This window comes from Ovis aries, chromosome 22, assembly GCF_016772045.2.
Source record: "Ovis aries strain OAR_USU_Benz2616 breed Rambouillet chromosome 22, ARS-UI_Ramb_v3.0, whole genome shotgun sequence".
Taxonomy (NCBI): Eukaryota; Metazoa; Chordata; class Mammalia; order Artiodactyla; family Bovidae; genus Ovis; species Ovis aries.
This window is the reverse complement of record NC_056075.1, coordinates 20,351,355-20,378,656: the sequence shown is the minus strand read 5'-3', so window position 1 is coordinate 20,378,656 and position 27,302 is coordinate 20,351,355. Positions and strand designations below refer to the sequence as shown.

Genomic DNA, 27,302 nt, shown 5'->3' with positions numbered 1-27,302 from the left:
ATCTGGGTCTGATTCCTGGTTCTGCCATTTAAAAGCTGTGTGACCTTGGAGAAGTCACTTAACCTCTCTGAGCTCCAGGTGCCTCACTTGCAAAATGGAAATGATAGCTACCTCAAATGAGATCATGTAGAGAAGTATTTTGTAAGCTATGAAGAACTTTATGAGACTCAGTTGATGCTGTGCTGCCCTTCTTATCTCTTTCCACAATTCTCCCTTTCCCACCCCCCATCCTTTGACATCAAGCCCAACTTGGGTGGAAGGAGCACTGAATAGGGAATTAGGGGCTGTAAGTTCTGGTCCAAGCTCCATCATCAATTTTGGGTCACGTGGCAAATCATGCTCTTCCCAGAGCCTAGATTTCTGTCTGAAGAGAATCTCTCTCACAGCCTCTTCTACCATGAGGTGCCACAAATTTGTGGCTACAGAGGTCAGGAGTTTATTTTTGAACAGGAACAGAGTCGGACTTGGAGAATGTCACTGCTCCTGTGCACAATTCTGCTCTCATCACATTCTTCAATTAACATGTCCCAGATCATGCACTTCTGGGTCATGTGTGAGCCTGAGGGTGTCTTCAATACTCAGTTTAGAGTAATTAGTCTTTTTGACCCTTAGCAGGGGAAATGTCTCCAGTTGGGGGGAAATGAAGTTGTCAAACACAACCCTTAAGGAGAGGGAGATTTATAGGAGATCACATACAAAAGCACAGGAATTAAACAAACAAACAGGGAAAGAGCACTTAACAGCTCAGACCAAACAATATATACCTCACGCTATGCTCAGGCAGGTCAACTAGTGGTCTGAGGTCTCCCCAGGCACCACCCAAGTATAACAGCCCAGACAATTGTTCATCTTCCAAGAAACCTTCCCAGAAACCACAGGGTCGCAGGAAGGTAAAACCAATGACGTCACTGAGGGGAAGAAACGGCAGTGGTCAGTACGTCCTTCAGTGTCCATTTTTTTTAAACTTGCCTTTGTGTAGCCCAAGATTTGGCCCTGCTGTCTGTCCTACCCCGCCTCGTGGTGCCCTGCTCCCCAGGTACTCATCACACTGCACCTCCTCATGTCCCGCCGGCTCTGCTGCCCTCTTGGTCCTCTCTCAGGAAGAGTCTCCGTAAAATGCAGGATGCAGGGCTTCCCTGGTGCCTCCGTGGTACTGTAAGAGACACGGGTTCAATCCCTGGGCTGGGAAGATCCTACATCCCTCACATCAACTAAGCCGAAGCCCATGTACCCTAGAGTCCCTGCTCCGCAATAAAAGAAGCCACCGCAATGAGAAGCAAGCGTAACACAAGTAAAGCCCACGCAGCAAAGAAGAGCCAGCACAGCCAAAAGTAACTAACTAAATACAAATTATTAAAAAGACCAGGTCAACCAGCAGTCCAAGGTCTAGTTTTATTTAAAAAAAAAATAATTTCAGCTAAATCACAATTTTTTTTAGTGTAAGTTTGTCCCATGGAATATTTGGGATATACTCATACTAAAAGCTAGTCATGGTTTAACTGAAATTTAAATATAAGTAGGCATTTATGGTTTTGTTTTAATCTTTTATTTTGTATTGAGATATAGCTTTCTTTGCAGCTCATCTGGTAAAGAATCTGCTTGCAATGCGGGAGACCTGGGTTCGATCCTTGGGTTGGGAAGATCCCCTGGAGAAGGGAATGGCTACCCACTCCAGTATTCTGGCCTGGAGAATTCCATGGGCTGTATGGTCTGTGGGGTCGCAAAGAGTTGGACACAACTGAGCGACTGTCACTCATTCACTCATAGCCAATTAACAATGTTGTGATAGTTTCAGCTAAGGGATTAGGTCCTATGCATGTATACATATTGGAGAAGGCAATGGCACCCCACTCCAATACTCTTACCTGGCAAATCCCATGGACGGAGGAGCCTGGTGGGCTGCGGTCCATAGGGTCGAGAAGAGTTGCACACAACTGAGTGACTTCACTTTCACTTTTCACTTTCATGCATTGGAGAAGGAAATGGCAACCCACTCCAGTGTTCTTGCCTGGAGAATCCCAGGGGCAGTGGAGCCTGTTGGGCTGCCGTCTATGGGGTCACACAGAGTGGGACACGACTGAAGCGACTTAGCAGCAGCATGTATACATATACCCATTCTCCCTCAAACTCCCCTACCATCCAGGTTGCCACATAGCACTGAGCAGAGTTCCCTGTGCTATATAGTAGGAGTTTGTATATTTTCATATGCTAAATGCTACCATTTTCAAAGCATTTTTTATTTGTTTCATCTCTGTCCAGAATATACCACCCCCACATCTTTCCTTGGCTAGGTCTATGTCATTCAAGTTCCACTCAAGCATCCCCTCCTTCAGGTGACACTCTTTGATGCTCCCCTTTCATACAGATTAGCCACACTCCCCACATAGTGCTTTTCTAGCATATTCCCCTGTATTATTTCAAATGAGTTTGCCTAATTGTTTTCTTGCTTAATGTCTGTTTCTTTCAGCTAGAATAAGAGACATTGCTGTGTTTTTCCCTAATCATTTGCCATCACCTGAATGTACCTGGGACATGCTCAGCATTTAATAAATATTGGTTGAACAAATGAACAAGTAGAATGTATGCTTCAGAGCAGTGTTTCACAAACTTTAATGAAACCCTAGAGATTTTGTTCTATTTTGTTAAAATCCAGATTGTGAATCTGTAGGCTGGGCATGGACATGAGACTGGCATTTCTGACAAGCTCTCAGTGATGCTGAAGCTGCTGGTTCACAGACCACACTTCAGGAGGCAGTGGAATTCTCTGTGATGATGGAAATCTACACTCTCCAATATGGCAGGTACTGGCCACGTGTGGTTATGGAGTACTTAAAATGTGGCTGGTGTCACTAAGGAATTTCACTTAATTAAAAATTTTACTTAATTTTCCTCAGTTCTAATTAAGTTTAAATGGTACACCTATTTGAACATCACACCTCTAGGGAAGTGGTTCTCAATCTTGGCTACACATAAGAATCACAAGAAACACATTTAAAAATACAGAAGTTCAAGACCTAACCAAGACAAGTTAAATTAAATTAAGTCAGTAGCTCTGGGTTTGGGTCTCACTGCATTAGTTCTTACTCTTTTTCTTTCTTTTGTCCATGCTACATGGCATTCGAGATCTTAGCTCCCTGACCAAGGATCGAACCCATGTCCTCTGCAATGGAAGTGCAGAGTCTTACTCACTGAACCACCAGGGAAGTCCCTACTCTTGTTTTTTAAAAGTTCCCCTAGGTTATTCCTAAGTGCATCCGGAGTTGAAGACCTCGCCTTAAAGTTTTCAGAGCAGCAATATTTTCCATTCAATTCTTATCACAGCCTAGACAGCAGATAAGACAGTGTAACTAAATATCATCACTCTCATTCTACTGGAAGTAACTGAGGTGCAGGAAGGTACATGGATTTGCCCCAGGTTATACAGCTGGAGAAATGGGTGGCAGAGGATGAGATGTTGGATAGTATCACTAACTCAATGGACATGAGTTTGAACAAACTCCAGGAGATACTAAAGGACAGGAAAGCCTGTCATGCTGCAACCCATGGGGTCTCAAAAAGTCAGACACGACTTAATGACTAAACAACAGATATATCTGGTAATTGACGAAATCAGGACCCACACAGCCCTGTTTCCACATCCATCCGCTGCCTCAAATTCTTTGTGAAAAGAGGCAAATGTCCTCAGTCCACCAGTCCTCCACAGCTGCCATCCTGTACCCACAACTGCCATCCTCTACCCACAGCTGCCATCCTCTACCCACAGCTGCCACCAGCTTCCACCTGCCTTTGAAGCCCCCTTTCCCAGGGCCGTGTCTGGCCTCATCTTTCCCCAGAGAAGAGAGCTGATTAGAACCCACGCCCTATTTTTACCACTGATAGAGAAAAGAATGAGTCTCTCTCTACCAGACAGGAAGGAGATCCAAATTTGAGTGGAGGAGGGCATCTGGCCGTGGAACTCACCACTTCGGAGGTGGGGCATCCAAGTGGAGCAGACCCACTCCTTCCTGTGGCACCTGCCCATGAGGGCACAGACCCAGGGGTCTTAGGGAGGAAAGTCAACAGTGCCAACACAGGAGACCTGAGGGATCTCCTGAAGAGTTCACAGACCCTGCTGGGGTTTTCCAGGGCAGGGTTGGGAGGGTTAGTTTTAGGTGATCCACGGAAAAATTATTAAATATTTAATACTTATGTGTTTACTTTAATGTATATTAAGAAAAACACAACTCATTAAATCTGCAATTTCACAGACATTTCTGATATAAAGTTCCTGGAAAAGTTAATTTACATAAGAAAAAAGAGAGCACATTTAAAGCAAAATGTTAAAGAAATGGGTGGTTCTTGGATATAGCCAACATGGTGATGGCGGCCTGGGTGTACCCCGAGGGTACAGTAGGGGGGGTGGACAATGTCCTTTGTTTGGGAGGTCAGAGGTGGACGGGAAGGCTTTCATGGAAACATTCTTATCCGAGGCATGTCTTCCAATAACGAAGAATTTCTCTTGTTGACAAGAAAGCCATTGTCTTGGAATAAAGGACAGGAATGAAAACAGCACCACATCAAGCCCTCCAAGGCCCACAGTGAGGTCCAGGTGAGGGAAGGGACAAGTCTCCAGCTCTTTCAAGTCTCAACAAGCCTGCCGCAGACCACACTCAGCCCAACACCTGGGTCCTGCTGCAGACACGCCGGGAGAACTGCGGTTGTCAGAGTCCAGGACAAGGGCAGGCCCTCGTGGAGACCAGAGAGCCTGGTCCTACCTGTCCAGGGACACCTTAGTCTCACCAGTCCCAGCCCCCGCCTGGAGCCCAGGTGGACCAACCTTTGAGTGGCTATGGCCAAAAAGTACACACCTGTTATCTGAAGGAGTCTTTGGGGCCTAGAAAAGAAAACAACAGTTTCAAAGGCCCTTGCTGAATCATCTAACTTCGGAGAAAACAAAACAGAACTTTAGGTCCCGCCCTGATGCTCCAGGCCGGTTGCATCTACTTGGGATTTATCACCCCCTGTTCAGAAACCTTCCACCCCCTACACCTGCACAGAAGACGTATCATCCCCTGCCCAACTACAAATGCCATCTCAACTAAAGAATACCCAAAACATCCCGCCTGATTAATGTTTCCCTTATCCCTTACACAAGCCTCCCTATAAATATGGAGCTTCCCTGATCCCTCTCCACGCTCAGGCTGGTCGTTAGGCCGACTGTCGCCCCTCCTTGCCTAAATAAAGGTAACCTACTTCTGTTGAGGTCGTCTTTCCTCTTTCTGCCTCGGCCCGAACTATACCTTACATTATCTATGGGTCCAAACCCACATACACTCAATTCACACCTTTAACTGTCAGGGGGACTCGCAGTCCCCTGGGGATGAACCAGGACTCTGGGATGGTGAGAGGATGTGTACTCAGAGAATGAAAACAAAACTCACACTCTGAGAATGAAAAAGGACTGGATCTAGTTTTTAGGAATGAGAGTTGCTGTTTCTAAGATGCTCCTCCAAGAGGGTAGGAGGTATGAAGAGGCTGAGCACAGAGGACTTTGGGGCCAGTGAAAATACTCTGTGGGATACTAAAATGGCGGACACATGCCATCACGCATTTGTCCAAGCCCATGGAATGTACACCACCAAGGACGAACCATAATGCAAACTAGGGACTGAGGTGATTGCGTCAATGTATATATCACTAGGAACAAAAGCACCACTCTGGGGGCTGGTGTAGAATATTGACATTGGGGAAGGCTGTGCATGTGGGGGGGTAGGGAATATATAGAGATTCTCTGTACTTTCCTCTTAGTTTTGTTGTGAACCCAAAACTGCTCTTAAAAATAAATTAAAAAAAAACAAACAAGAGAATTTGTGAACACACACCCAAAATCCAATCAAAATAACCTAGGGGTGGGTGGAGGGTGACTTCGAGAGAACCAATTTAATTGTGGGTGTAACTGAGAAAGCTTAAACTGTTTATATTTCATGGGACTTGGGCTAAAGAAAGAATGTGCTCAGAACTGGCGAAGTCTGTATAAGGCACCCATGAAAGTTTGCTCAGAGAGCCAGTTTATAGCTACAGTACGATGTGGGGGATGTGGTGCCCAGACCCACAACTTGGAGATCAGCTGTGGTGGCAGGTCACAACTACAACCACAGTCACATCAACGGCTAACGTTAAGAGAATAGTTACAAATGTCAGTCACAATTTAAAAGCATTTAATCTTACAACAACCTTAGGAAGTAGGCATTAATAATATCCCCATTCTACAGATGAAGGAACTGAGGAACAGAGCTGTTAAGTGACCCACCACCCAAAGCCATATCTGGCTAGTAGGCATGGAGAGATCTGGCATTCACAACTGCACAATACTGCCATTAAGACCATCCAACTAACACCCATGCTCCAAGCTCATGCTCACCAACCTATACCCAAAGGCAATGCTGGCTAAGCCGACAGCAGTGATGGTTTAGTTATTAAGTCGTGTACAACTCTTGCGACCCCATGAACTGTAGCCTGCCAGGCTCCTTTGTCCATGGGATTTCCCCTGCAAGAATACTGGAGTGTGTTGCCATTTCCTTCTCTAGACGACAGCAGAGTGGAACTCAAATCTTAGCTTTATCACAGTTCAGTTTCTTAATCCCTCATCTGTAAAATGGGAATAGGAACTCCTGTCTTGCAGGGTATATGAAGATGAAATGGGAAGCTGTGCTCAAAGCCCTCAGCAGTGTTTTTGGCATGGGGGAGGCCGTCTTGGTTACTGACCAGCTTAACCTCCCCTAGAGGTTAATCTTCTTGGGGAACCTCATAACAATGGCTCCCTTCTACTGAGGGCTTCCTGTATGCTGTGCCCTCTGCTAAGAGCTTTGAGTACATTCTCCTGTTTCTTTGTCACACACCCTGCAAGGCAAGTGATAATCATTCTGATTCAAACATCTGAATTCTGGTTTATCTATTTACTTCTTAGGAATGTAATAATTTCCCCAGAAACAAGTATCTTCTGGGTGTAGAAACGAAATTGCACCTTCTAGCCCAGTGTTCTTGCCTGGAGAATCCAAGGGACGGGGGAGCCTGGAGGGCTCCCTTCTGTGGGATCACACAGAGTCGGACAGACTGAAGTGACTTAGCAGCTGCAGCGTGAAAAGCTGAGGCCCTGGCCCAGAGGGCTCCATGGGGATGCCTAGAGGGCCAACCCCCATCCCCCGGGCACCAGCCATCTGCTGCGCGGAGCCACCTCTATAGGCTGCCACAGGGTATGTCTGGGACACCCTTAAGCTGCTAATCCTAGCATCAACACCGTGCTTTTCCTTGAAGGATTTCCTTTAACAATTGGAATTGACTAATATTAACACACAATCACAAAACTGTTAACACCAATGCTTGTTTGATGTATGGCCCCCTAGGCAGATATCTGCATATGTATCTATACGTCCTTTTAAAGAAAAAACAAAAACAAGAACAGAATCTCTTAGGTACAGTTCTTGCTTTTTCCAGGGACAGAGCTCTTAAAGCTCTGGTGAAACCCCTGGACACCTACTCAGAATAACACTTTCAAATGTATAAAATAATATATACAGGATTATAGGAGAAATCAGTTCCTTGAAGCATAATCAAAATAGAAATATGTAAAATAGTAATAGTATATGTATCTCTTTGGGCATTAAGGAACAAAGTCTAGCAATGAGTCTAATTTCTATCATTAATTCCAAAGTCGTGATGAACACAAGTATTTCATGATATCTACAACACAACAATGTGATTTGAAAACATCTGTGATTTCTGTTGGTGACAAGTCTCAGGATCACGAATATGGGTGTGGTTGTTGAGCACATTTGTCACTCAAGGAAATGCTATATTTCATGTTAGTAAAAACAAAGATGTCATTTTTTCCCACCCAAATTCATAGACTCCCTGAACTCTTAAAAGAGAAGTGGGTTCTAGGTTCGCATTCGTAGATGCCTGCTCTACAGAATTTCTATACTTAGTAGCCTAGGAAAGATGAAGGGAGAAAATTAAGTCCTTTTCATTTTTTCTTATGTCTTCTACCCAAACCACCATGCTCTCTAGCTCCCATGATTATGAGATCATTCACAGTTAATTTTCTAGAGATGGGTTTCTCCTATCTCTAAACAATTGCCCGGCCCCCATTCACTTCCACTCCCCGGTCACCCTCCATACATACATAGAAAGAAGCTCTTCTCACCATCCTCCAACTCAGCACGTTTCATATTTGCACTAGATTTAACATGCACAACCCTCCTTCTTCCTTCCTGATAGTTTCAAAGTCGTCAAACAAGTCCAATCAGTTCTGAACGAAGGAAGCTGGATAATCCACCTACTTATTGGAGGCTGCCTAATCCAAATAGATGTTTTTCATCACTGACGGTATTTTCCAGGACTCTGCAAATCCAGAGGATCAGTCTCCTTCCTTCATACAAGCATCGGCGCTGGATTCATTTCTGAAATCGCCGGCACCAAACAGGCTCTGGTTCTTGGCCCAAGTTTCAGAAATTATCTGCAATGATTGTACTCTCTTTTCCTTCCACTAATAATTATATAACATATTGTTTTGTGTGGCACCTTATGCTTCTCAGAAGTAATGCTCACACATGAAATGCTATTATCCCAGAGGCAGGATGTGGACACGGAACTCTGGATTTCTAACCCAATGTTCATTCCGTGATGCCAAGATTCAATTATTACCATTTCCATTATAACAGAGAATTCCTGAAACACAGTGAGCTTACATCCCTTATAACTAAACATGAAAGTCTCCTGATCTCCTTTAATATTATTTGAAAATTTAAAATGCTTAAAATATTGTGGCTAAAAACAAATTAAAACAATGGAAATTTTAAAATACTCTAGTTTTAAAGATGGAGAAGTCAATGGCACACCACTCCAATACTCTTGCCTGGAAAATCCTATGGACGGAGGAGCCTGGAAGGCTGTAGTCCATGGGGTCGCTGAGGGTTGGACACGACTGAGTGACTTCACTTTCACTTTTCACTTTCATGCATTGGGGAAGGAAACGGCAACCCACTCCAGTGTTCTTGCCTGGAGAATCCCAGGGACAGGGGAGCCTGGTGGGCTGCCATCTATGGGGTCACACAGAGTTGGACACGGCTGAAGTGACTTAGCAGTTTTAAAGATACTACTCTTATTCTGATTTTTAAAGACAGCAGAATTTAACTTCAATTACATAATATCCTAGTTGTGTGGTTGTCGCAGTTTCCCCGGGACTGCCTGTTTAAAAGCCCTTCTCATACAAACAAGAAACAGGGAAAATAGGGGGCTTTTGTACCTGGAAAGACCCTTCAGGGTCCTGCTCAGTTTCAGTATTGCCAGCTCCACGGGGTATATTCCCATGTCTCTGTGAATGACATGTACCCCCTGAAGTTGTGCAGGGTGGCCCTGGGAGAAATGGATGGCTTAGGGTTAGAGGTAGTTCATCAAAGAGATGGAATGAGCATTTTGTCTCCTGACTTTCAGGCCTCTCTTTCTTGCAACATCAAATTAAGTTTGACTAAGCCCAAGATTTGATTTTTCCAACGCAATCCTCTCTCCTCTCCCCACCAACCAGCCAGGATCTGGAACTTTTGTCCTTGTAGATTCAGAGCCTCCTACACTCTTCCCCGGGCTTCCCTGGTGGCTCAGTGGTCAAGAATCTGCCCGCCAATGCAGGAGATGCAGGTCTGACCCCAAGGTTAGGAAGATTTCCTGGAGAAGGAAATGGCAGCTCACTCCAGTATTCTTGCCTGGGAAATCCCATAGACAGAGGAGCCTGGTGGACTGCAGTCCATGGGGTCGCAAAGAGTAGGACACAACTTAGTGACTAAAGAAAAACAACTACAACCAGAGTAGGTGCAGTTTTGGTGGCAGGATTTGAGAAACATATGCTGCACTACCTCCCCAGGGATATATATCCTGCTAGGGGTCGCAGGGAGTCGGCCACGACTGAGTGACTGAACTGAACTGAACTGAGTCTGTTACAGGACTAAAGTTGGAATGATTGGTGAGTGGGGAAGACAACTTCTCTCTTATACTCTAGCACATCAGTCCTGGGGAGACTGCCTTGTGTTTCTTCTAGAAGCAAAGCGCTTCCAGTCTCCAGTGTCCTGGCGTCATTCTGCCTTGCATGTTTGTCTAGCCCTATTCGACCCCCGCCCCCACTTCTCTCCCACCACCTACTCCTTCTTGGCAGTGTTGGGGGTGGGTGTCTCTTTGATCTTGGTTCAGGTGGAAACCAGAGGAAATCCTAGATTAGGCTCTGATGGCCAAAGAATGCCTATCAGCCCCAGGGAGGGGCACTCAACTGGAATGGGGTAACAGCATGGATTTTATGTTTATGAAAAAAAGTTGCATCTTGTGATATTTCTGTAAAAGTTGAGCTAATTTGTGTAGGTACTGAGTAGTATGAATTTGATAGAGGGGAAAAAACACACATTGCACCTGACAATAGGGTTAAAGGTGACCAAATGTCCCAGTTTTCTCAGGACCAAGCAATTTCCCAGAACTTGGGCCTTTTAGTGATAAAACCATGTCACTCCAGTGGTAAATACTACTTACTACTAATAACTAACTACGTGTCAGACACTATTCTAGCACTTTACCTTCATTTACTTCTCAACTGACTCAGTGAGAGAGGTACTGTAGTTACTTCTGTTCAACAAATAAAGAAATTAGGGATTACGGAAGCCTTCTAGGTGGCACTCGTGGTGAAGGACTCACCTGCCAACACAGGAGACGTAAGAGAAGTCGGTTCGATCCCTGGCTAGGAAAGATCCCCTAGAAGAGGGCATGGTAACCCACTCTAGTATTCTTGCCTGGAGAATCTCATGGATAGAGGAGCCTGGTGGGCTACGGTCCATGAGGCCGCAAAGAGTCGGACACGACTGAAGCAACTTAGCACGTATGCACAAGGTAAGTAACTTACTCAAGGTCACACAGCTAAGTAAGTATGGAGCTGGGATGGGAACCCAGGTCTGTCTGACTCTCAAATCCATTATGGTCCTTAACTATCATCATAATATTCTTTCAAATATTTATGAAGGAAACACACACTGCGACTAATCTTTCAGGGATTATTGTATTGCTCTGAATAAGCCACATTGCTATGATCACTCCTCAAACTAGGAAGAGGTTTAAAAAATAATTCTTCTTATCCTCCTCCTCTCCCCCTCCTCCTCCTCTTCCCCCTTCTTTTTGATACATGATGCTTATTCAATTTTGTAAATGAAATAGAACACTCAGGAATAGGTATAACTACATATAGGAAATTACTATTTGATAAAGATAGGACCTCAAATCAGTGGGGGAAAAAGGTGGCTTATCCGATGACTGTTGCTGGAACAACTAGGTAGCCATCTGGAAAAAATAAAGTTGGGTCCCTATTTCACACTTTATACTAAAATAAATTCCAAATGGAGTGAAGGTTTCTGTGAGGGAATGACTTCAAAGAAATACTGGAAGGAAGCATGGGAATGGAGAAGATCTTTCTGAGTATGATACAAAATTCAGAAGCCATAGAGATAACTAAAAGGACCTACTGTATCGCACAGGGAACTCGGCTCAGTACTCTATAACGACCTATATGAGAAAATAATCTAAAAAAAGAGTGGCTATATGTACATGTAAACTGATTCACTTCATTGTATACCTGAAGCTAACACAACATTTAGTATAGTAAATCAACTATATTCCAATAAAAAATTTTTATAAATAAGCCATAAGAGAAAAATTGTTAAATTCAACTACATCTTAAAAATACTTTGTGCAGCAAAACAAAGTTAAAAAGATAAAAGCAACTGATGGAAATATTTTCAAATTATCACAAAGCAAGAATGGTGGCTCACATGGTAAAGAATCCACCTGCAATGCAGGAGACCTGGGTTCATTCCCTGGCTGGGGAAGATCCCCTGGAGAAAGGAATAGCACCCCACTCCAGTATTCTTGCCTGGTAAATCCCATGGACAGAGGAACCTGGTGGGCTACATACAGTCCATGAGGTTGCAAAGAGTCGGACATGACTGAGTGACTAATATACACATATACACAATGGATAAAGCATTTGCACAAATTGTGAGAAAAAGACTGATGAACAATATAACAATACGGCATAATAAAGAAACAATGAGGACAGACAGTTTACAGAAGAGACTGACTCAACCATTTGAAAAGATGGTCAGCTTCACTGATAAGAGAAATGACATCAAGGCTACAAGAAAGCATAATGTCTCACCAGTTGCACTGGTAAAGATTCAAAAACAAGATAACTCTATATTGGTGAGAATGTAAATTGGTAAAACTTCTTTAGAGGGCAATTATCAAGGTCAACCACAATTTAAAATAAGCTATATGCAGCCTTTGATTTGACAGTTCTAGAGCAACAACACACATGTAGGAAAATGATCTGCAAGGGTTTTTATTACAGTTCTTTTTTTTTTTTTTTTTTACAGTTCTTTTAATCATTGGAAGCAACCTATATATTCATCAAAGGAAACTGGTTAGACAGTTGTGCTACATCTATCAGTTCAGTTCAGTTCAGCTGCTCAGTCGTGTCCAGTTCTTTGTGATCCCGTGGACTGCAGCATGCCAGGCCTCCCTATCCATCACCAACTCCCGGAGCTTACTCAAACTCATGTCCATTGAGTCGGTGATGCCATCCAACCATCTCATCCTCTGTTGTCCCCTTCTCCTCCTGCCTTCAATCTTTCCCAGCATCAGGGTCTTTTCAAGTGAGTCATTTCTTCAGGTGGCCAAAGTATTGGAGTTTCAGCTTCAACATCAGTCCTTCCAATGAATATTCAGAACTGATTTCCTTTAGGATTGACTGGTTTGATCTCCTTGCAGTCCAAGGGACTCTCAAGAGTCTTCTCCTGCACCACAGTTTGAAAGCATCAATTCTTTGCTGCTTAGCCTTCTATATGATTCAACTCACATCTGTACATCACTGCTGGAAAAACTACTGGAGTGGTTTGCCATTCCCTTCTCCAGGGATCTTTCTGACCCAGGGATTGAACCTGGGTCTCCTGCATTGCAGGCAGATTCTTTACTGTCTGAGCCACCAGGGAAGCCCCTAACACTGGAAAAACTGTAGCTTTGACTAGACGAACCTTTGTTGGCAAAGTAATGTCTCTGCTTTTGAATACATTGTCTAGGTTTGTCATAGTTTTTCTTCCAAGGAGGAAGTGTCTTTTAATTTCATGGCTGTAGTCACTGTCCACAGTGATTTTGGAGCCCAAAAATATAAAATCTGTCACTGTTACCAATGTTTCCCTATCTATTTGCATGAAGTGATGGGACATGACACTATGATATTAGCTTTTTGAACACTGAGTTTTAAGACAGCTTTTCACTCTCCTCTTTAATCCTCATAAACAGGCTGATTCCTCTTAGCTTTCTGCCATAAGGGTGGTGTCATCTGCATATCTGAGATTATTCATATTTTTCCAGGCAATCTTGATTACAGTCTGTGATTCATTCAGTCGGGCATTTTGTATGATGTACCCTGCATATAAGTTAAATAAGCAGGGTGACAATATATAGTTTTGACGTGCTCCTTTCCCAATTTGGAACCAATCCATTGCTCCATATACAGTTCTGACTGTTGCTTCTTGACCTGCATGCAGGTTTCTCAGGAGGCAGGTAAGGTGGTCTGGTATTCCCATTTCTTTCAGAATCTTCCATAGTTTGTTGTGATCCACACAGTTTAAAGGCTTTAGTGTAGTCAATGAAGCAGAAGTAGATGCTTTTCTGTAATTCTCTTACTTTTTCTATGATGTTACTTTTCCAGTGGATGTTAGCAATTTGATCTCTGGTTTCTCTGCCTGTTCTAAATTCAGCTTATATGTCTGAAAGTTCTTGGTTCACATACTGTTGAAGTCTAGCTTGAAGGATTTTGAGCATTATCTTGCTAGCATGTGAAATGAATGCAATTGTGTGGTAGTTAGAACATTTTTTGGCATTGCCCTTCTTTGAGACTAGGATGTCCAGTCCCTTCCAGTCCTGTGGCCACTGCTGAGAAATAAATACAGATAGATAAAATTTTTAAATGGATGAGAGACCCAGGGTTGGCTTCATGGATGTATAACCTGTGTACTTGCAAAGGGCTCTGCATTTGATTTAATGTTCTGATATCACCATCTTGAAAGTCTTAGTAATTTTTGAACAAAGGTCCCTTCACTTTCATCTTGCAGTAGGCTGTGTAAATTATCTTGCCAATTCTGGAGAAATTCTTGGTTTACAAATGCTGTCTGAGATTAGGCGCAGATTTAAAAGGAGATACTTGTGAAGTCAAAGACATTTTTATTTGGTTGTGGTCACTAATGACAACCATTACAACAAATAGCCAAATCTTTCAATTACAGGGTAAACAACCAAAATCATCCATATTTGCTTGATCACTGAAAGCCACACATTTGCCCGCAGGAATGCCTACTCTCAAATGATGAGGTTCACTTTGCTCAAATTGGAAAAGCCATTTACAACTCTTCAAAAACTACCTGACATTTCAGCTTTCTGTGAAAGGATGGTCTGCACAACAGAAAGCTCGTGTGGTTTCTGCCTGCCACGCAGACTAAACAAAATGATGCATCTGTTAAAACATAAATGCATGAGATATTTTGCTTTTAGGAATTTTATTATGATAACCCCAGGAGGCAAACAACACACAGTACTACCTCCTATCTGACCAGGGTGGCATTGCCCAAGTCTGAACAGTCTTTTCAACCTGGGAAGTTTTAGCCAAGGATGCTTATCCTTAAATGAATGGATTATAAATATATTTTATTATAGGACTAGACTAAGTGACAGAAACACTACAGCAAGGTGAACCAAAGACAATACTCAGAGGATAAAGAAGGAGAAAGATGCAGCTTAGACAACAATTATATCTACTTAGTTTGCATTTGGTTTCTCGACTATAAAATGGGTAAAATACTACTTACTTCACAAAACCATGCCATGGATTAAATGAGATAATGGACATGAATGTGCTTTGTAAATGACTAATTACTAAGGTATCATCATCCATATCATTATGTAAGCATGTTATTTTGAGTAGGTATCTGTGTTTGTACTGCCGGTGTTGTTTTGAATGGGAGAAGGCAGCCACATTTAATACCTCCAACACTAACTGAAAAAACTTCCAACTGCAAATGTAATACAGGGCTTCCCAGTGTAAAACAAACAACCCAGAAGTAAATAGGATGGAAAGTAGACGTTCCCCTTCACCTTCTGCTGCAAATCCTAGTCCTTTTAACAGAGCATAGTAGACATTCTCCCAGGAGGACTTTTATTTATTTATTAACTTCTAATTTTGTATTGGGTATAGCCAATTAACAAAGTTCTGATCATTCCTGGTAAACAGCTGAAGGGACTCAGCCATACATATACATATATCCATTCTCCCCCAAATCTCCCTTCCATCCAGACTGACACATAACACTGAGCAAAGTTCCATGTGCTATACAGCAGGTCCCTGTTGGTTATCCATTTTAAATATAGCAGTACGTACATGACCATCCCAAACTCGCTAACTTTCCCTTCTCCCTGGCAACCATAAGTTCGTTTTCAAGTCTATGAGTCTTTCTGTTTTGTAAGTAAGTCGATTTGTATCATTCAGGAGGAATTTTTTAAAATGTATGTGAATAACAAAATAAAACGGCTAGAACTCTATGAGATGCATCACAACCCCCTACTCAGTGTTAGGTAATGTCATTTCTTCTCACCTATAAACCCTTTGCTAAAGCAGAGATGCCCATAACTCCTAACCTTGCTTCATTAAATCAGCTGTCCAACGTAGCTGCTTCCTAGATGTTGAGAATATTCACAAGTAATCATTTAAAAACAGATCTTGCCGTTGAATTTTAGAATAATTACCGCATCTAATCCTCATGGTATTAGGTCTCCGGGGAGTAGACCAGTGGGTGACTCTAATTATTATGGTTTATAGTAATCTTGGGTCACCTTTATAATAACAATAATTTTTAAAGGCACTTTGCATGTATCACCTCTTCAAGTTTTACAAAGGCCCTATTAGGTAGGTAGGGATATTAGTCCCATTTTAGAGATGAAGAACCTGAAGCACAGAGAGGTCCAGTGGCTTTAAAACTCCAGTGGTATGTGATCCTCATGCAGGGCTTTGAAAGCACAATCAGAGGATCCCAGTAATTTTCCAAGGCCACCTACATTAAAACTCCCAGGGACTGTAAAAGGGCAGATTCCTGGGTTCCACTTCAGACCTATGGAATCAGGTTGTAAAAGTATTTAACCATCACCACCACTCATCTCCAGAACTTTCTCATCATCCCAGATTGAAACTCTGCACCCATTAAACAACAGCTCCACACTGCCCCTCCCCAGGCCCTGGTAACTACTCTTCTACTTTCTGTCTCTATGTACTTGGCTATTCTAAGCACCTCATATAAGTGGAAGCATTCACTGTTTGTCCCTTTGTGTCTGGCTTATTTCACTTAGCATAGCGTTGTCAAGATTCATCCATGTTGTAACATGTGTCAGACTTTCGCTCCTTTTTAAGGCTGAGTAGTATTCCACTATATGTCTATATCACATTTTGTTTCTCCATTCATCCACTGATGGACATTTCAGTTGTTTCCACCTTTTGGCCATTGCCAATAATGCTGTTATGAACATAGATAAAAATATTTGTTGAAGTTCCTTCTCTCGACTCTTTTGGGTTATATACCCAGAAGTGCACTTCCTGGAACATATGGTAATTCTATGTTCAATCTTTTGAGGAACCATTGTACTGTTTTCCATAGTAGCTGCACCTTTTTATATTCCTACCAGCAATGTACAGTGTTCCAACATCTCTGCATTTGCTGTAATCCTTCTTTTCTTTCTTTTTTTTAAATAACAGCCTTAATAGGTATGAAGTGGTGGAATCTGCACTTTTAGCATGCCCCTCCACATGACTGTTACTCACACCAAAGTTTGAGAACTGCTGTCTTTAGAAATTTTAGCAGCAGAAATGTTAGGGGCAGTGAGCCTTCTAATTCTGAGAAGCAAAGCTGGGTTTGGGCTACAAGTGTCATCATCAATCGTAGATTAATGGGGATGGTTTGATCACTCCTCAAATGAAAAAAAAATTTAAAGAAATGGTCTTCAACCACCTGCTAAGAAGTTGGTAGACTGAAGAAGAGAAACAGGGAAGACAGTTGATGAGATTGGTAGCCACCTTGAGCTGAATCAAAGCAAAGAAAAAAGTCCCTCAAACCAAATATTGTCCCATAGCAGCCTTGAGCAGAACAAATAACGTTTAACCTCTCAGCCCACAATGGGAAAAAAGCTCCTTTCTGGCAAGGTCTGATTGAGTAAGAAAAGCAAGGCCCTATTGCCACAGGCGAGGGGAACTGGTGCCAGCTACGACAAAGATGGGGAAAGGAGGCAGGCGGGGAGGAGACAATGGAGCTGTGAGCCAGCGACCCTGGGTTTCTCTCCACCAGAAAGTTTCCTTAATAACCTTCGTATTCACCAAATTTTTGGATGGTTAAATGCACTGGTAAGAAATAAGGAAAGATGGGTCTCAGGCGTTCGAGTGATGAAATTGTGCCCCCTCGTGGTTGTTCTTTAGGACACTCAAGCCATGAAAGATTAAAGAATGGGAGGCGGAGTGAGGAATGGTGGGGATCAGTGTGAGTCTCAGCTGAATTGATTCCAGTTGCCTGAGACGGACAGAAATTTGAAAATATTCTCCTCAGTCCTATTTCCTGTGGTAATCTGGATGCTGGCAGCACTTTCTGTGATAGAGTGACATCAGTTACATTTCCTGACTGTTTTCTTATCATACCACACACATCTATACAACACCGAAAGGTAACTTTTATTGCTGATGTTATTACTACCATTCTTATATAATGGGTGAAGCAACAGAGGCTCAGAGGATTAAGTCACTCTTTCAAGGTCACAGGCTCCGCCTTTAAACCATAGCTCCTCACAACACGTAAGCACCACAGAACAAAATGGAAAAGAGATATTGATCAAAAATAGATCACTGGGACTTCCCTGGTGGTCCAATGGTTGACTCCACATTCCAGCAGAAGTCTGGGAGGCATGGGTTTGATCCCTGGTCGGGAACCTAAGGTCCCATAAGCTGCAGGGTGTGGCCAAAATTTTTTAAAAAGAAAATCATTGGAAGGAAAAGCCACCCCTCTTAAGTTCTCTGCCATGACTAGGGGGAAGCAGACATATACACTAGGAAATAACTTTGTATTTTTGGTACCGTTAAAAAGAAATAAAAGCCTCAGATGAAGTCATTTGTCACATTAACAAACCCAGGCTGAGCTACAGTTTCAGCCTCTTCCAGGAAGCTCAGTTCAGTTCAGTCGCTCAGTCGTGTCTGACTCTTTGAGACCCCATGGACTGTAGCATGCCAGGCTTCCCTGTCCATTACCAACTCCCAGAGTTTGCTCAAACTCATGTCCATCAAGTCAGTGATGCCATCCAACCATCTCATCCTCTGTCATCCCCTTCTCCTCCTGCCTTCAATCTTTCCCAGCAAACCCAGACTTAGCTGCAGTTTCATCCTCTCCCAGCAAAGTGACCTTTAAATAGACCTGGTCAGCACTAGTGAGATAATCTGCATAAGATTCTTGCTATTTGCTTCCCCCCAAAATAGACGATGACCTGGCCTCAAACAATTCTTTCTTTTCTTTTGCTAATAACTTCCTTGCCCCACCCTCCCTCTGCCTATAAAAACCTTCCATTCTGTACAGTTCCTTGGAGTACACTTCTGTTCATTAGATGAGATGCTGGCCAATTTATGAATTAATAAAGCCAGTTAGCTCTTCAAATTTATTCAACTGGATTTTTGTTTTGTAAGAATAAAACCATAAACATATTGAATCATAAAATTATTTGTAGAAAACTTGGAATATTGAAATAGGCCCCAAAAAAGAGAGAACAAAATTATTCATAATCCCATCATTCAGAGTTATTCACTATTTGCATTTTGCTGAATATTATCTAAGACTTTTTACTATGTATATATACAATAATAGATATAATTGTTTTATTAAGAAAGAAATAATAGTCTTTGTTGGTGTTATTCACTGAGGCATTGCATTTGTATGTATGCGTTATATATTCCCAGAAGAAGAATCCCAGGATTTTCTCTCCTGTGTGATTTCAACTTGCTTCCACTTGGTCCACGATGCCAGGTGAGATCACTAACACAAACTGATGGGATGGGATCAAGGTTGTCTGTCATTATTCTAGGTCACCAAACTGCACATCGAATCTGAGGTTGATCACTTTACAATTGTTTAAGCTGCTTGTGCATCAACTTTGTCATCATTAGGGGATGCTGCATCATCAGTTAGGAACCAGACGATGGCTTTGGAGTGCTGCCTGGTAGGAACCTTTGCCTCTCCTCAGTGATGTGGATGGTGTTGAGAGCGTTGGCCAGAATGTTCATGTGCACCTTTGTGGCAGCACAGAAAGATGGTGGAAAGAGCATGATAGTCTTTTATGTCTGTTCACGCGAGTCCTAAGCCCAGGCTGAAACCTTTACGTATGAAAAGGGCTTCACTGAGAAGCATCAAACCAACACATACTTAAGAGCTGTGCAACCACAGTCCTACTCCTAGGTGTATACTCAAGAGAATTGAGAACATGTTCACACAAAAGCTTGTTCACAAATGTTCACAGCCTCATTATTCATAACAGCCCCAAATGGAAACAATCCAATTGTCCATCAACTGATGAATGGATAAACAAAATGTGGTATATTCATACAATGCAATGTCATTTGGCCATAAAAAGGAAGGAAATTCTGATACATGGTACAACACAGACGAACTTTGTAAACACTAAACAAAGTTAAAGAAGTCAGAAAAGAACACATATTGTATGATTCCATTTAGATGAAATGTCCACAGTAGGCAAATCCATAAAGACAGGAAGTAGATTGGTGGTTACCAGGGATGGAGGCAAGAAAATGGGAAGGACTGCTGATCAGTATGGGGTTTCTCTTGGGGGTCATGAAGATGTTTTGGAATTAGGTAGTAGTAACGGTTGTATGACTTTGTGAGTACACTAAAAATCACAGAATTGTACATTTTAAAATGGTGAATGTTATTGTAAATAAATTGTATCTCAATAAATTTTTAAAAAGTTAATACACTACAGTGAAGTGAAAGTTGCTCAATCGTGTCCAACTCTTTGTGACTCCATGGACTATACAGTCCATAGAATTCTTCAGGCCAGAATACTGGAGTGGGTAACCTTTCCCTTCTCCAGGGGATCTTCCCAACCCAGGGATCGAACCCAAGTCTCCCTCATTGCAGGCAGATTCTTTACCAGCTGAGCCACAAGGGAAGCCCAAGAATACTGGAGTGGGCAGCTTATCCCTTCTCCAGGGGATCTTCCCAACCCAGGAATAGAAATGGGGTCTCCTGTGTTGCAGGTGGATTCTTTACCAACTGAGCTATCAGGAAGCCTAATAAAAATAATAGTAAAAGGGGAGAGGATTTTAGCAGCGTCCTCTTTGACTATGGAGGGCTAATCAAGAAACACCTCTGCCCAGAGGACAGGACAGATTCCTACAAAGCCAGAGTCTTTCAGGTTCCACAGCTTCCAGCAGGGAAACTTGCAGGGTCTAGAGAGATCCCACCTTGTATCTTAAGGCATCTGACATCCATCAGTCCTTTAAGGGAGCACACTTAGTAACACACGAATCCCCAACATACTTGAAGGACTGTCATGTGATAAAGGGATTGGGCATCTGAGTAACTCCAGTCTGCAGAATTAGGACCAATGAATGAAGTGACAATGACCAGCCACAGTCTGGTCAATAAAAAGACAAAGTCCTGAGGGGTTAGAGTCATTCAAACATGGCATCAGTGCTTTATCTGGGCTGTATTCCAGCAAGTTGAGGACCACCCCCTGGGACCTTGTATATTTATATATTCTGGCCAGGACTGGATGTTCCAACTCAGAGGTCCTAAGAATCTATATGAAGGATGAGAGAGGGAAAAAGAAACTGAGAAAGAAGAGTCAAGAGGTGGACATTGCCAGAATCCAGGACAGATGCATCAGAATCCGTGACACAGTCTGAATGAGGCAGCTCCTGCTCCATTTAAAGATGGCCTTCTCAGCAGGTAGGCGGAGATGAGGAAAGCATAGCTGTGAGCAGAGCCAGACTGTTGACTGACCCTATTTGAGGAAAAGAGTTATTCAACCTCATACTCTCAAATGGGGACTTTCCTGGTGGTCCAGTGGCTAAGACTCTGCATTCCCAGTGTAGGGGGCCCAGGTTCGATTCCTAGGCAGGGAACTAGATCCCACATGCTGCAACTAAAGAGTTTGCATGCCACAGCTAAAAAGATCCTGCATACTGCAACCAAGACCTGGCACAGCCAAATGAAAAAATAAACATTAGAAAAACAAAAACCCTCAAATGTTATCGGGAAGTATTGCGCAGTGATTAAGCACAAGGGCTTTGGTTTCAAAACCTGATCCACTAATTAGTAGCTGTGTGACCTTGGGCAGCGCATTAAGATCTCGGGGTTTCCTTTTCCCCAGTTAAAACGATGGAATAATCATAGGACCTACCTCACAGATTTGTTCTTCAGATTGAATGAAAAAAGGCAAATAAAGTGCTTGGCCCTAACATACCTTGACAGTAGCTGCTGCCAACTGACCTAAACAAATTGAACTATGCATAAATGATTAGGCTGCTTTTGGTAACTGTAGGTAGGTCCCAAACACTACGAGTTGTTAAGGGCTGGCTGCTCTCCCCAAAACTTCACTTCCCACAAGTTTCAGATCAAATTCTGTCACATTTCAGACTATTATTAGATACGCTTTTATCAGCAAGTACACACAAAAGGAACCTGTTCTGGAAACTGATCACAGCTCTGTCCTTTCAGGTGCTCTAACCAGGCCTTGCATCAAAGGTTTGCTCCAGGGAGTCTCCACAATCTTGAAGCAAAAAATGGATTAACCTGGAGGCTTCAGGCTTTGACATTGTGGCTGGACTCAGGACCATTTTAGAATCTACAGGTACCACAGGTACCATCCAGACTCTTTCTTCCAATCAAGCAAAGGTAAGGGAGGGACTGTAAGCTGTCTTAGCCAATGAGTGTGTATCTTCCAGACCACTGATTATAATGATGAGGGCTCGTTTCTAATGGGTTTTTAACATGCCACATCCTCCTCGTCCCCAGTGAAAACCTATCTAATATCCTTATGACGCCAATTATAATACTCTGATGCTAATGGGAGATAGACTGAGTCTTCATAGTAGCTGTGGACATTAATTAAATGCTGGTGGAACACTCCTGTGCTGTGTGTTCTTGATTAAGGCAACAGGCCTTCCCTAGGGCACAGATTAACTGAACACATACTTACCATGACATTGTAAACCACAGGCATCTGAGTGCTGACTGCATTCCTCCGGTGCCCTGGTACTTCTGAAACAGAGACTTGCTTTTGGTGGGCACTAACCCCTTAAATTATCAAATGCCTCCATAATTCCTTTAAATCTTCAAGCCCATTTAGGTTCTCAAAACAGCTGTTTGAGGTGTGGGCTATGCCTTCTGCTTTACCGATGAGGAAACAAGTTCAGAGAGGTTAATTTATTAACACTTGTAAAAAAAGTCACAGAGTTGTAGGACAGTTGGCAGAAATAAAGTGAAAAAGAAAAAAAAAAAAGCAATGAGACTCTCTTTGTACAAATGTAGCATGCTATCTTAGGTGACAAGCCAGAGAGAAATTGTGTGGCCACCCAGGTGGCTCCGCGGAAAAGAACCTGCCTGCCAATGATGCGGATTCGGTCCCTGGGCCGGGACGACCACCTGGGGAAGGAAATGGCAACCCACTCCAGTATTCTTGCCTGAAAGTCCCATGGATAGGGGAGCCTGATGGGCTACAGTCTGTGCGGTCACGAAAAGTCGGACATGACTGAGTGAGAAAGCACACACACACCAAGTCCCATCTCCTGCAGAGAGCCTTTCTTTAGTGAGAAGAATCACTCATCCTCTCACATATCCAGTGCATCTCATTTCCCCCCATTTGAGCGTTAATTTCATACTTTCAATTGACTGTGGAGAGATGCACTCTCTTCCCACTGGACCTTGAGGGCCTATTCATGCTGCCTTGCCCACGCCCAGTTCCAGACCACCTCCATCTAGAATTACAGCAAGCCGAGGGCTAGGGTTACTGCACTTAGCACTGAAAGGCCGCCTCATTCCAGCCTTTTAGAGCCCGGCAGCTAATCACTCATCACTTGCCAGTTGGATGGTGTGCTCTGGGCTTGCTTTGTGTCTGCCAGGGCCAAAAACAAGCAAAGGGTGGGGGGTCATCAGGAATGGAACAGGCTGAGCAGGGCTGGAGGATGAGTGACATGGGAATTCAGAGAACCAACATCCCCAGGGTGTTCAGGCTTGTGGACAGATGTGAGGGTCTCTATAACTGACACTATGCGTGTGACTAAGGGCCCACATGCTCTGTCCCTAACTGGGATTACTGAGGGTTTACTATGTGTGATTTTTTTCTTTAATGAGAACTTCAACACAGTTGCTGTCTTTAAGAGGAGCCTTCTGGTGGGGAGATAAGTTTCCTCCTAATTTACCTCTAAGACTCTCAACCAGCCTGTTCCTTCTCTTCTCTTCCAGTCTCCATGAAATATACTTCCATTCACCTTCTCACCTAGTCCAGGAACCTCAGAGTACCCCGTCTTCTTCACCTCTTACATCCGAAAGACTGTTGCATCCCATAAACTGTCACATCCCACAAATGCTATCTCCATTTCTGTCTCATTTCTAAGACCCTAGTTCAGTGTTTCATCATTTCTTATTCGGGTTATTGCAATAGTCTTCCCACTAGTTTCCCCGATTCCAGGATCAGACCCTTAACTCACCCCCTCCCCACTGTAGCCAGAGTGATCTCTCTCCTAGAAATCCTTCAGCAGCCTCCCCTGCCTGGAGAATAAAGTGCAAGCTCTCAGTTCTTTCTATTGCTCATTCAATAAACATTTGCTGATCACCTTCCCTGAACTAGGCATTATGCTCAGAGCAAGGATACAGGTGGGAACAAAACAAAAATGGTCATTGTCCTCAGAAAGACAAAACAAGTAAACAAGACAACATCTGACCTCAAATTGTGATAAAAAGTACAAAGTAAAGGAAGTGGAGGCTAGATTTGAGAATCACAGTGGAAGGGAAGGATCTCTGAGAACTAAAGGATAGGTAGGAGGTGATCAGGTAAAGAGTAGGCAGAGCATAGAAGAGCTTCATGTCTTTTAGAAACAAAGGAAGGCTGTGTAGCTAGCCGCATGGTGATGAGCTAAGGCAGAGGCAGGGAGAATTTGGGCGGGGGCAGGGGGTTGTTGTAGGGGTCAGACCAAGCCTTGTAAGCCGTGGGAAGAGTTTGGATTTCATTCTAAATACACTGGGAAGTCACTGAAGACTCTGAAGCAGGTAAGTAACTCAGTCTGACTTTCATTTTCATAAGATCACCTTGGAGGGTACATGAAGAATGGCTCAGAGGGCCACAGAGTGGAAGTGCTGTTAAATCCTAAATTCATATATTGAAGTCCTAGTCCCAGTATCTCAGAGTACAAATGTATGTGGAGACAAAGTTCTTAAAGAGGTAATTAAGTTCAGGCAAGGTCATTAGACTGCAAGGAGCCAGTCCATTCTAAAGGAGATCGATCAGTCCTGGGTATTCTTTGGAAGGAATGGTGCTAAAGCTGAAACTCCAGTACTTTGGCCACCTCATGGGAGGGATTGGGGGCAGGAGGAGAAGGGGACGACAGAGGATGAGATGGCTGGATGGCATCACTGACTCGATGGACGTGAGTTTGGGTGAACTCCGGGAGCTGGTGATGGACAGGGCGGCCTGGTGTGCTGCGATTCATGGGGTCGCAAAGAGTCGGACATGACTGAGCGACTAGACTGAACTGAACTGAACTGAAGGTCATTAGGGCAGACCCTCACCCCATACGACTAATGCCCTTAATGAAAGAGATTAGGGCACAGATGCACACACGTGAAGACCACGTGAAGACACACGGGGAAGGCAGCCACCCACAGGCCAAGGAGAGAGGCTTCAAAGAATCAGCCTGCCGATACCACGACTTTGGACTTCCAGTCTCCAGAAATGTACGAAACTAAATTCTGAGGTTTAAGCCACCAGGTCTGAGGCCCTTTGTTGTGACAATTTAAGCAGACTAATATAAGTGAGAGGTCAACTTAAGAGATCACGGAAGAGGCCAGGCTGGGAGAAGATGATGGCGGGCTGTTTCAGAGGGAAAGAGAAGGAGATGGAGCAGACTGGATGAATTCCAGAGGGACCTTCGCGTACAGACTATAGAACTAGAGATGGAGGGAACGAGGGTGATCAAATCAGATGGGCCTGAACAGGCGATGGAGATGCCCTTTACTGAGATGGGGAGGCTCCAGGGAGAAAGAGGAGTGGGCAGAGAAGGCAGACTCCTTATGGTGACTTCCATGGGGTTCCATGTGCTCAACGATGACAAAGACAACATTGGCTGACACGCCTCCGAAAAAATTAATGAATTAAATTAAACCATCCAACATGAAAATTTAAATTAATAAACTTTGTTCTTTAGAACATTTTTAGGTTTACAGAAAAATAAAGCAGAGTTCCCATGTAGTCCTCTGCTCTGCACAGTTTCACCCATTATTCCATGTTTTAAATCCAAAGGAAATTGTTCCTAGAGTCAAAATAAAGCTCAGACCTTTCTACCTGCTCTTCCAACACAGAGAGATGGTTGCAGTGTGGAAAAGCTTCGTAGTGACACAAGTGAGCACAGCCTGCCCTGAGCTCTCTCTCAATCCCCTCTCCCACCACCTTCCCACTTTCCTTTGGATGAGACTAGTTTAATTTTCTTCACTAGCCTGGCCAACTGCTCTTCATGCTTCAACTTGGCTCATGTGTCATCCCCTCCCAGAAGTCTGTCCCCTTGGTCACCCACTCTGCCCACTTTGGGCCAGTAACCAGTGCAACCCACAGGTTATCCCCGCCCATATCAGAGGGAGGAAAATGCTGTTTGTCAATGTGTCACCCTACCTCCCATGACACTATAACCAACAGAAAGCAGGGAGCCTGGCTTATCAAATCTGTATTCCTAGGGTTTCCCTGGTGGCTCAGACGGTAAAGAATCTGCCTACAATGTGGGAGACCTGGGTTCAGTCCCTGGGTTGGGAAGATTCCCTGGAGGAGGGCATGGCAACCCACTCTAGTATTCTTGCCTGGAGAATCCCACGCACAGAGGAGAAACCCCATGGTGGGCTACAGTCCACTGGGTCACAAAGAGTCAGACACAACTGAATGACTAAGCACAGCACAGTGCCCAGCCCAGTGCTTGGTTGTAGCAGTACTCCAGAAATACGTTTTTCAGGTGAACAGAAAGTGGTTGGTGGAAAGAATGAAGGAAGGAAGGAAAGAAAGAGGGAGGAAGGGAAGGAGGGAAAAAGGAAGAAAGGAAGGGAAAGAGAAAGAAAGGTAAAAAGATAAAGGAAGAAAAGAAGGGAGGAAGGGAGGGAGGAAGAAAGAAAAAGAACAAAGTATATTTGGGAATTCAGGACTTAATAAACTCAAAGCCAGTCAGCAAGACTGCCTGCTAACTGCAGAATACAGCCTCCCTGGGAAGCTGAGTCACATGGCAGGTTGCAGAAGGTCCTTAGAGGATACAGAGTGCTGGGCAGTAACAGGAGCAGTTGCTTGCGGTGAGCTGTTGTCTAACACGTCAGCCAGGGAGGCTCAGGATATATGCTGAGTGCTGGAAGGAAAACAGATCATCTTCTGTGTTCGTGGCCCGTGTCCCTGACCCCGACATTAGAGTGACCTATTGTGTGCGAATGGGAATTGGACATGTAATCTATAGACTCTGGGTTGAATCCAATTTTGTCCACCTGGTAAATGAGTGTTGGTTAGATGATCTGTCTTCTCCCTGGAGGTCATAATTCCACATAAGTGGTAACTGGGTCTTATCAAGCTGTTCCAATTCCTGTAGCTCCTATGATGTCCTCATGTGATATCCCCAGTGTGTTAAATATTTGTTGTGCTTGACAAATAGGTGCTATTTCAAGTTTTCCTGTGGGCTGGCTGTGTGACTTTCAAGAAATCATATAATTTCTCTGGACTTTTATTTCCTATCTGGAGTTATGTATAGAAATGATCTATTTGTCTTCTCTAGAAAATTCCAGGGATTTTCTGAGTGGATGGGTGTGACCCTGGAAATGAAGCAAGGAGCTTGGAGTAGAGGATCCACCTTCAGCATTCTATGATCCTAACCCTTCCATGCTGCCAGTGTCCTGAGGACTTCCCTTTGA

At 43.5% G+C, this 27,302-nt stretch overlaps 2 long non-coding RNA genes across 3 annotated transcripts; one reads left to right on the top strand and one right to left on the bottom strand.

The window, feature by feature from the left end:
- Nucleotides 1–671: 671 nt before the first annotated feature.
- LOC132658455 (uncharacterized) lies at nucleotides 672–27,243 on the bottom strand. Of its 2 annotated transcripts, XR_009598121.1 has the most exons (3): nucleotides 22,354–27,243; nucleotides 1,866–2,049; nucleotides 672–1,153 (listed from the first exon to the last, which is right to left on the bottom strand). It is a non-coding gene; the product is annotated as an uncharacterized LOC132658455 (long non-coding RNA). The 2 variants fall into 2 exon arrangements; XR_009598122.1 differs by lacking the exon at nucleotides 22,354–27,243 and having other exon boundaries at nucleotides 1,866–2,059.
- On the top strand, nucleotides 13,534–27,276 carry LOC132658454 (uncharacterized). Its single transcript, XR_009598120.1, has 3 exons — nucleotides 13,534–13,626; nucleotides 21,873–22,049; nucleotides 27,167–27,276. It is a non-coding gene; the product is annotated as an uncharacterized LOC132658454 (long non-coding RNA).
- The last annotated feature ends 26 nt before the right edge of the window (nucleotides 27,277–27,302 follow it).